Here is a 10,294-nt window from a genome sequence, read left to right on the forward strand (position 1 = left end):
GAAATTTCGGAATCTTGTAGAGTCTTCCTTTAGGAACGTCATCCTAAAAATAAAACGAACAAAAATCATGATAACGCCAAAAGTAGAAAAAAAAAAGAAAGAAGCGTTGTGAACAAATGTCGTGTCTATATATAAAGAAACGAAAAGAGTTTTTAAAAAAGTGTATGGAAAGATTTTGTGTGTGTGTGTAAATAATGCGTGAAAAGAAATTCTTGTGTGTGAGCAACGAGTGTATATAAAGAAATTTTTGTATAAACCACGAGTGTATGTTGAAAAAACGAAAAAGAAATCTTTGAACAGGAATAGAGTTTTTATATATAGACTGTGTTGATATAAAGAGAAAGAGTTTTTAATGCGTGTGTATACAGAAAAAGTTTGTCGTGTATAGGAATGTAGGTGTACAAAGAAAAGCTTTTCTCATAGATGGCGATGGATGTATAGTTTTTGCAAACATAAAAAATGAAACAAAAAAAAAGAAAGAAAGACCTCGAAGGTCGGCATGTTATGCTCATAGGAAGCATAAATCATTCATAGAGAGCAAACATATCTTTTGGAAACAAGAGACTGACGCTAAGAGTTTATTTTCTAGAATAACCGAGATAAGGATGGATGGATTCATTGAACCGACGAAACAACATAATTTGGAAATATTGGGTCTACTCGTGTAAATCCCAAGCCTTAGTATCACAATGCCATAAATTGGATGCTTGAGTATCCACCTAGCTGTAGCCATGACTAATTTTGCACGTTGTTCCCAAATCATCAATGTTACGCGTGCCTCGTGGAAATAATATGGAAATTCAATCCGAGACTGACACCTTGACACCCGAATTTGTTTTGCCCTAGATATCAAAATCGGGCTCGGACGATGAAAAGACCATGTTGAGACACAACCTTAAGCTACTTTGAAACTTGGCCCATGAAAAGAATCGTCATCCTTTCCCCCAAAGAAAAGGACAGCAGAATCTCCTTAAGGGAGAGAGAATAATGAATGCTAAAACCCGAATTCCTAATCAAAGATCGGAAAGGAAGAAATGAAAAGAAAGAAAAGAAAAGGAAAAGAAGGATTCCCGATCGAAGATCGGAAGAAAGTAAAAAAGAAAAAAGATCGAAGGAAAAACAGAATAATTCCAGATCAATACAAGACATCAGGAAAGAGAATAGAAGATCTTCTAACCAGATACATTTTTGGTAGGGTAAATGACTGCTGGCAAAGGCAAACCCATTTTTGGGGTAGTTCTTCCTTTGGGATTGCCATTCAATGTCGCTCTCGACTGGCGATATCCCGCCACACATAAACAAAGAGGAAAAGACCGAAACACCTAGCTTCCTCTCCAAAAACACTACCCTCGAGAAAATCCTATTGATCCGTGATCGTGCGTGTGATCTTTTGGGATTAGGGTAAAACACTTCCCTGTATGAGTCTTTATACACTATAAGTGATTTTATTCCCAGTTTCAGTTTGACCCAACATTTCCCCTGAATGTTCATTTAAAAGCTAAATGTTGACATCCTGCCCTTCGTTTTCGGTTACAAGGAAAATTACTTTTGGCATAAGTATATTGTTTCTCAAAAATATGGTGCTCTCGTGAATGATTTATTTTTCCTTACTAAAGCATGTTCGCCTTTTAAGTGAAAGAACCCGGTGGACCATTCGGTCCTACCCTCAAATCTTATTTGGAGACCCATGAATTGATTGTCTAGCGCTATTCATGCGTCCTCCACCATCGAGTCTGGAGCCCCACGAATTGATTGCCTAGGGCTGTTCGTCTATCCTCCACCCTCAAATCTTATTCGGAGACCCATGAATTGATTGCCTAGCGTTATTTATGCGTCCTCCACCATCGAGTCTGGAGCCCCACGAATTGATTGCCTAGCGCTGTTCGTCTATCCTCCACCCATAAATCTTATTCAGAGACCCATGAATTGATTGCCTAGTGCTGTTCATGCATCCTCCACCATCGAGTCTGGAGCCCCACGAATTGATTCCCTAGCGCTATTCGTCTATCCTCCACCCTCAAATCTTATTCGGAGACCCATGAATTGATTGCCTAGCGTTGTTCATGCGTCCTCCACCATCGAGTCTGGAGCCCCACGACTTGATTGCCTAGCGTTGTTCGTCTATCCTCCACCCTCAAATCTTATCTGGAGCCCCATGAATTGATTGTCATTCATGCGTCCTCCACCATCAAGTCCAGAGCCCCACGATTGCCTAGCGATGTTCGTGTATCCTCCACCGTCCTATTCGGAGCCCCATGAATTGATTGCCTAGCGCCGTTCATGTGTCCTCCGTTATCAAGCGCGGAGCCTCCGGTGACTGAGAAATGTGGTTTTTTGTTATTTTCCCGATCGGTTCCTTCGCCAAACATGTGTATATGTATATATTATGTTATTGGTGTCTTTTGTTTGTGTTTGTTTTGTGTTGTGCAGGGAAAGAAGAAAGAGAGATGAGAGTCGTCATAGACTAATCACGGAGAGGGCGAAGACGAACGAAATCAGTGTTTTATCTTTGCTTTCCTCTTATCTCCGATAAAAGGTAATACCCTAATTTTGTCTGGGTACCATTGTTTGATGGCATGCAACCTTTGTTTGACCGCTTCGAGGTACTTGGCCCCCTTTGATGCACAATACGTGAAGTTCCATGACATGCCAGAGATCAAAAGGAAGCATTGTTACACAATCCGTGAGATTCTGTAACATGCTGGAAATCAAAAGGAAGCATTGTTACGCAATCCGTGAGGTTCCGTAACTTTCCGAAAGCCAAAAAAGGAGTAATTACGTGACCCGTAAGGTTCCCTAACCTTACGGAAGGAAAACAAGTATCGTTACGAAATTCATAAAGTTTCGTAACGTTACGAAAAAGGAATCACCAAAAAAGAAAAGGGGGTGTATTTAGTAAAAAGGGGGGTGCAAATAGCAACCAGGCCCACTTGGGCCTTCCAGAATATTCCTCCAGAAGGCGGTGGCTTCTGGAGGAGGCAACCTGGCTCGCCTGGGCGAGCTGGGTGGCAAGATCCTCCCCTATTTTCCTATAAATAGAGAGAGGAGTGAAGAATAAAGGGGTTCAGCCCTCTTGGCATTTCGTAATCTCTTAAAATTAGTGAAGAAAATTGTTTCCGTGAAGAAAATCCAAGCCGAGGCGCTTCCGTAACGTTTCCGTGGGTGATTCCGCGAAGATTTTTAATCGTTCTTCGCCGTTCGTCGTTCGTTCTTCGTCGTTCTTCGGTCTTCAACCGGTAAGTTCCCGAAATCGAACTTTTCAATTCATTTTATGTACCCTTGGTGGTCCCCATTTGTTTCGCGTACTTTTATTTTCGTTTCATTTACTTTCCGTACCCCCTTTTGACGTGCTTTAGTCATTTACTTAAGTCATTTTCTCTCCTAATCAAAAAATAAAAGAAATTTCCACCGATCATTCGAATTGTAATATCCGTTAATTTCTGTTAAAATGAAATCCGACCGTTTGGTCATGCCGTAACCACGTTGGAAACGAAAAAGAGGTAAAAATAATAATATAATAATCAAAAAATATCTTTTAGTAAAATAAACCAAAAAAAAAAAGCAATTGGACGTTTCCCTTTGGGATTTCTCTTTCTTAATTGAATTGACTAATAACTAAAGTGAAACTAAGGCTAAAATCAACTCGCAAAGTCAAGCTCGTCCACAAAAATCACTAAAAAGGATTTTAAGGTTCGATACCTCAGTTTTTTTCTCACCAAGTAAAAATGGATCATTTTAAGGTCCAACGCCTTAAAAGGACCACCTGCCAAGTAAAAAGAATCACTTGATTCCCCCTTTTGAAAGAACTACGTAGGTCTGATTTCCTCTTCGATGGAGGGTACGTAGGAGCAAGAGCCCCACTTTTGTCGACCTCAAAAAATAATAAAAAGAAATAAAGTTTAAGTACACAATTTCACACAATTCTAAAATTAAGGTTGTTGTCCTTTGGGACAAACGTGAGAGGTGCTAATACCTTCCTCAAACATAAATACAACTCCCGAATCTGGAATATTCTTCATGACCGGTTTCCTTCGGTTTTTCCGACGTTTTCCACAAATAAACGTTGGTGGCGACTCCGCGCATTCTCCTCCTTTGGAAGACGCACCCGTGAGCCTCGCCTCGCTCGCCCGCAAAAAGGTAGGCTGCGACACCCCTCTTTACTTATCTTTTACTGGAGATAAAAGGGAAGTAAAGATAAAGATAATAATTTTGTTCAAGCGACCTCTCCACTCGACTAACCACTTAGCCCAATCAGTGAAACCTATCAAAAGAAAGAACATAAAAAGCATCGGGTATGTCAACAAAAGCCTGGAAGTCTTGCAAAAACAAAGGGAGACAATGAAGTCTCGACAAAGACTCCGATAGTCTTTTAGGATAGATAAAGAAATGAGAGACCATGATCGTCTCTGCATGCCAACAGACTCGCTTGTCTCTAGATGGCAAGGGAGACTTCAATAGTCTTGAAAATAATGAAAATGAGTGACCATGATAGTCTTCGTGTGCCAACAGACTCGCTTGTCTCTGGATGGCAAGAGAGACTTCAATAGTCCTGAAAACAATGAAAACGGATGACCATGATGGTCTCCGCATGGCAACAGACTCGCTTGTCTTTGGATGGCAAGGGAGACTGTAATAGTCTCGATCGAAAGACATGGAAGTCTTCGACAAAAGGGGCAGATGACCATAATTTGTCTCTGCGTGCCAACGAACTCACTTGTCTCTGGATGGCAAAGGAGACTGTAATAGTCTCGATCGAAAGACATGGAAGTCTTTCACAAAAGGGGCAAATGACCATAATTTGTCTCTACGTGCCATCGTACTTGATTGTCTCTGGATGGTGAAGGAGACTGTAATAGTGTCGATCGAAAGACATGGAGGTCTTCGACAAAAGGGGCAGATGACCATAATTTGTCTCTACGTGCCATTGTTTTGCTCTCCAGGATACTACTTATTTGTGTGGATGCGAAATCTACCGGCAAGTGCACCGGGTCGTCAGGTAAATAATCAAAACGGTGTGAACCGAGTATCAAACTTAGGGAACTTGTTCATTTGGTAAAGGTTTGTTCAATAAGTAGGCATTTGCAAACAGTAATCATGATTGTGAATGAAGGTAAAAGTATGTTCTATTCTAATTACAAAGCAATAAACGTGAGCAAGTAAGTGTGAAAACAAATATCTAAAGGCGTTGGGTTCTCTTACTAAGCAAATTGATGCAATTAAGGATGTTTCTCTAATCAAAGATGTTTCTGTGTTCTATGCTGAAGACTCAAGTACTAAACACCGATGTCTCATGAGTTTAGCCTAATTCTAATTAAACTTCATTCGTAGATGTCTCTTGTTGAACTTAGCTTAATTGAACAACTTTATGATCATAGCACAATAAAAACTAAATTACCGCACTCCGTGTCCAAACATACGGTAACCTAATCCTGCTCTATCAAGTTCTAAGGAGACAATACATCTTTCAATGCTAAACCCCTAACAGGACACACATATGGGTGATCAAGCCACAAGCATGCTATAATAATAAAGTACTGATAGAAACAATGAACACATAAAGCAACCTTAATTAGATAGGGAAAGAGTTTACATCAATTACTCAACAAGAATCCTTAACTGAGGGTTTAGCCTTCCATAGCAAGGAAGCTCCTTTTACAATGAAGAAGAGGAGTTAAGAGAAATTGCTTGCTTACAAAGGAGTGGGGATGTCTCCTCCACCTCTAGGAACCTCACAATCACTCAAAGACTCACAAATCTTCCTAAAAGATCAAAACATGGCTTCTTTGCTCTATTCTTTGCCTCTGTGTATTTCACTCTTCAAGCTCTTACAGCTAGTCACCACTCTCTTCACCCCCCTTACATTCTCCACAAGTCAGGCATAAAAAAGGGCTCACTGACCTCGACGTCACACTTAATGCCATTCTCGCGCTTGGTGCGAGTAAGTGAATAATCGCTCAGCGCGAAACTCGCGCTAAGCCTGGAAGGTGACAAACGACTCACGGAGCGAGCTAATGACTATTGGGGAAGGAAAACAGGTTGATAGAATTTCCCATAACCACAAACGAGATTTGGGACATTTGCATTTCATCTCTAAAAGAACATTAGAAGAAAACACTGGGTTGAATTGAAAATAGAGGAAAACCGCTCACAATGTATAAAATCTTACACATGCGAGTGTTTCATCCTAATTCCGAAGCATAGACATGTAATGATTTGACTTTGTAAGTCATTTCCTATCAAATCAAATATAATATGCATAATCATAGATCAATAGGACTTTTGAGAAAGATGGATTTTGGTGGGAACTTTGGCTTTTGGGTGTTTTGGCCTTTGCCTTTTCTGTTTTTTTTTCTTTTTTCTTTTTTATTTTTCTCTTTGGTTCGCCGCGGAGCAAGAGCGGACACAAAGATTTGGTTGGTAACTAAGAACGTGATTACTTCATGCATCCCTCAGGTCCAAGGAACCTTTTGGTTACTGGTTTTAAGAAGGTGATTGCTTCGGACACAAAGATTTAGTTGGTTACTGTTGCTTATCCTTTCTTTTTGCTTTCGACAATTCTGCACATTTGTTCAGACATTGTCTGGTCCAAGGAACCTTTTTCGTATTTTTTTCCTTTCTTTCTTTTTTATTTTTTTCTTTTGCTTTTCTACAATCTTTGATTGGTTGGCTTTCTTCCTTTCCTTTTTCTTTTCTCTTCTTTTGGACTACATTTATAATCCAAGGTAAAAGGAACCTTTCTTTTTTGGGATGATCCTTCCGTTCTTTCTCCCAATGGTAAGGTTGGAAATTTCCATCCTAGGTCAAGGTTATGGCCGAAACGTCGAGGTTTGGCTCAAAAGGCCTACGGATGGTGGGATATGACACATGTCGGTATATTTATTCAGCAAGCAGTTCAAGAATAAGGGAATGCCCCAAATCATTTCCATGACATGCATATGACAATGATGATTAGAAATTTATGCAAAACTGATCATGCATACATCCATGTGGACACTCATACATAAAGCTTTGTGGCCATATAAACACTAAGGCTTAGGGTTTGTTTTTCCCCGTTCAAATCAACCCAGTGTTTCCAAATAATTCTCTTTTATCAAGTTACGCACACATCCGAGTCCATTCAGGGCTTCGGGAAAAATCTTCATTGCATTCACCCTTCAGGCGCACACACATTTTTCTCAAAAATCTTTTTATGTTCCGACTCGTTAATTGGCGGTCATTTTCTTTCAAAAGCGTGTTGGCGTTTAGTTTTTTTTCTTTTAGCTTTTTCTTTCAATCAATTCTTTCAAAAAAATTTAGAAAAGGTTTGTAACCCCTAATTTTTTTGGCATTTCAGACAAACCATCACAAAGTACATACGACAATATGCTAGAAGCGGTAAATTTAGTCAAAATGAGATAACAAATGACTAAAAGCAATAACACCAAGTTCAGTTTTACGACACTGAAATAACAACTGAAAGCAATAACACCAAGTTCAGTTTTACCACAATGAAACAAACAAAATAACAACTAAAAACAATAACATCAAATAAAAACAAAATCACAATTTCCGACGGTCCTAGCCGTGCAACTCTGCCTCATCTAGTGAAGAAGTCCAACACATCAGCCATGTCGTCATCCTCCTGAGCTCCTTCGTCACCCCCAAGGGTCCCCGCGGGTCCTGCCGACATCTCAAAATTGGTCCCGTCCCCCAGGCCACTATGGCCTCAACCTGCTCGGGGGTAGGCCAAGGAAAAGGACTGGGATCGTGATTCTGCTGGTGCATGTTGTAACGGTAGAACGTCTCGTTCAGCTGCACCTACCTTCTGTGATTAGCCACCTGCTGGCTAGTCACGTGATGCATGTACCTGTGCATCTGGAGTTCTATCCTTCGTAGGTGATCGGAGAGGGACCTCCTCTAGAGGCGGCGGTGGCGCATCTATAGCGAGCTGCTGCTGGTTCTCCTCTAGCTACTAGGGTGCCTAACCCTACACTTGCCTGGGCATGCTGTACTTCTCGATGAAAGCCCTACTGATGGGAGGCCCTTGGTGGGGTTGACCGCCACTCCATAAAACTGACAGAGGCCTGTAATCAGAGCAAGAAACCTCAGGGCTCTATTGGACTTCTCTGGGTCCACTGGGTGTCTCGGAGGTGTTACGCTACAAACTGGTAAATAGCATCAAAGATCAGCTGGGTGACGTGGACACTCACTTGAGTCAGGATGCCGTAAACCAACTGACAATTCGGCAGGGGGAGGTCCGAGTTGTAGTCGTTGGGGAGAATGTTGCTAAGCAGAAACATCATCCAGATCTATGTAATGGTGGCCATGCTGGTAGGCATGATCCTCACCCATCTCCCCACTACGCTCTAGGCAAAGTCCTGCCCCATAATGCATAGCAATTGACTGATAGCCTCCTCATTGAAGTCGGAGGCCTGACTCCTCCTCTGGGAGATCTCACAGTATTGGCCTTCCTCCAAAACCAGTGGATGCCCCAAAAACTGATTGATGGCATCTCCATCAAAGGGAATCCACTGGCCCCTCACCCAGAAGTGCATGTCTCTGACTCCTTCTTCCGTAGGCTAAGCATTAGCACAAAACTCCATGACTATCTCAGGATCAAACTTAGCCATGGGCGATACAAGCTGAGCCCATCACCTCCAGGCTATCTCCTCTTAGAACTCAACATACTCCTCGTCCCTCAGCTGGACTCGCCTCCCTTTGAGGAACGACCAGCCTTTGATGGCCTCAAACCGTTGTTGGTGTTTCGCACTCCGGAACTTGTGTCTATCGAAGTCCATATCTGATGCAATCCTACCCCGCAAGGGCATTGGCTAGAAGACTCCAAGTAGATTGGGCTAGAGATCCAAGGAAAGGCCCTAGGGTTCTCATGAGCCTTAGGGTAGATTTCGAGCCCATGGGCTAAGTATGAGCCCACTTATCTTTGTAAATATTAGAATAGGTTTTTCCTTCGTCTAGGCCTTGTATTTTGGCCATTCTAGTAGTATAGGGTTTTAGCCTTGTATTTCGGGGCATTTTGAGTTGTCTTTGTAATAAGGACTTTTTTTTATTTTCATGTTTTTTGTCATGGGGGTGAGCTTAGCTATTATAGGGGGTGTGTAGCTAAGCTCTAGCTTCTCATCTCAAGGAGGTGAGCTTAGCTATTAGAGAGGTATGTGTAGCTAAGCTCTAGCTTCTTTAGAAATCTTCTTAAGGAAGCTTCTCAAGGAGGTGAGCTTAGTTATGAGAGGGGTGTGTGTAGCTAAGCTCTAGCTTCTCAAGGAAGTTTTCTCAAAGAAGCTTCTCAAGGAAGTTTTCTCAAGAAAGCTTCTCAAGGAAGCTACCTAGTCTATAAATAGAAGCATGTGTAACACTTGTTGTAACTTTGATGAATGAAAGTCTTATGAGACACACTTCAAAGTTCTACTTCTCCCCCTCTTTTATTCCTTCAATTTCGTGCTCCCTCCTCTCTCCTTCTCTCCCTCTTTCTTTTCCTCCATTGAAGCATCCTTCCAAGCTTCTTATCCAAGGCTCATCTTGGTGGTGAAGCTCCTTCTTCCATGGCTTATTCCCTAGTGGATGGCGCCTCCCTTCTCCTCTTCTCCTTTGCCTTCCGCTGCATCTCCATGGTGAAAAATCACCATTGAAGGACCTCATTGAAGCTCAAAGATCCAGCCTCCATAGAAGCTCCACAAGCAAGCTTCCATCAATATCTGCCTACGGGGCCGCACGGGAACCCTTTCCAGTGGCATCCTTCCTAGACCTCTTGGCCAGGAGCTTCTTTGGAGCCATTTCCTACAAGGACACATTTGTAAAGTTAGTTTACAAGAAATATCAATTTACCACAATAAAGGCCAATCAAACTAAAATGGTGCATCCTTGCTCAGTTCTTTCTATCAACGCAAACATCAACATGTAATAAAAAAAACTTACGCGTTGATGCGTGCCATTTTATGATTCACATCTATATACATGAACATACATACATTTTGGTGAAAGGAATTTTATAACATATACCTACATTTTTTAAAATAATTTTTGGTGCTACATAACCACATACATACGTACACACATTTTTTTGCATTTTCATGATACATATTTATATACATATATACATTTTGCAAGGCTTTTCCATGATATGCACCCACATGTATACATATTTGTTTGAAAGGTATTCTTTCTATTCTACCTACTCACATCTTGAACGGCATTTTTACGACTCACATATATATGCATTTTGCAAGGCATTTTCATGATTCTATATATATACATTTTGCAAGGCATTTTTTTGCTACCTACCTATCATACATATATATAT

The sequence above is a fragment of the Glycine soja genome, chromosome 18, assembly GCF_004193775.1.
Source record: "Glycine soja cultivar W05 chromosome 18, ASM419377v2, whole genome shotgun sequence".
NCBI lineage: Eukaryota > Viridiplantae > Streptophyta > Magnoliopsida > Fabales > Fabaceae > Glycine > Glycine soja.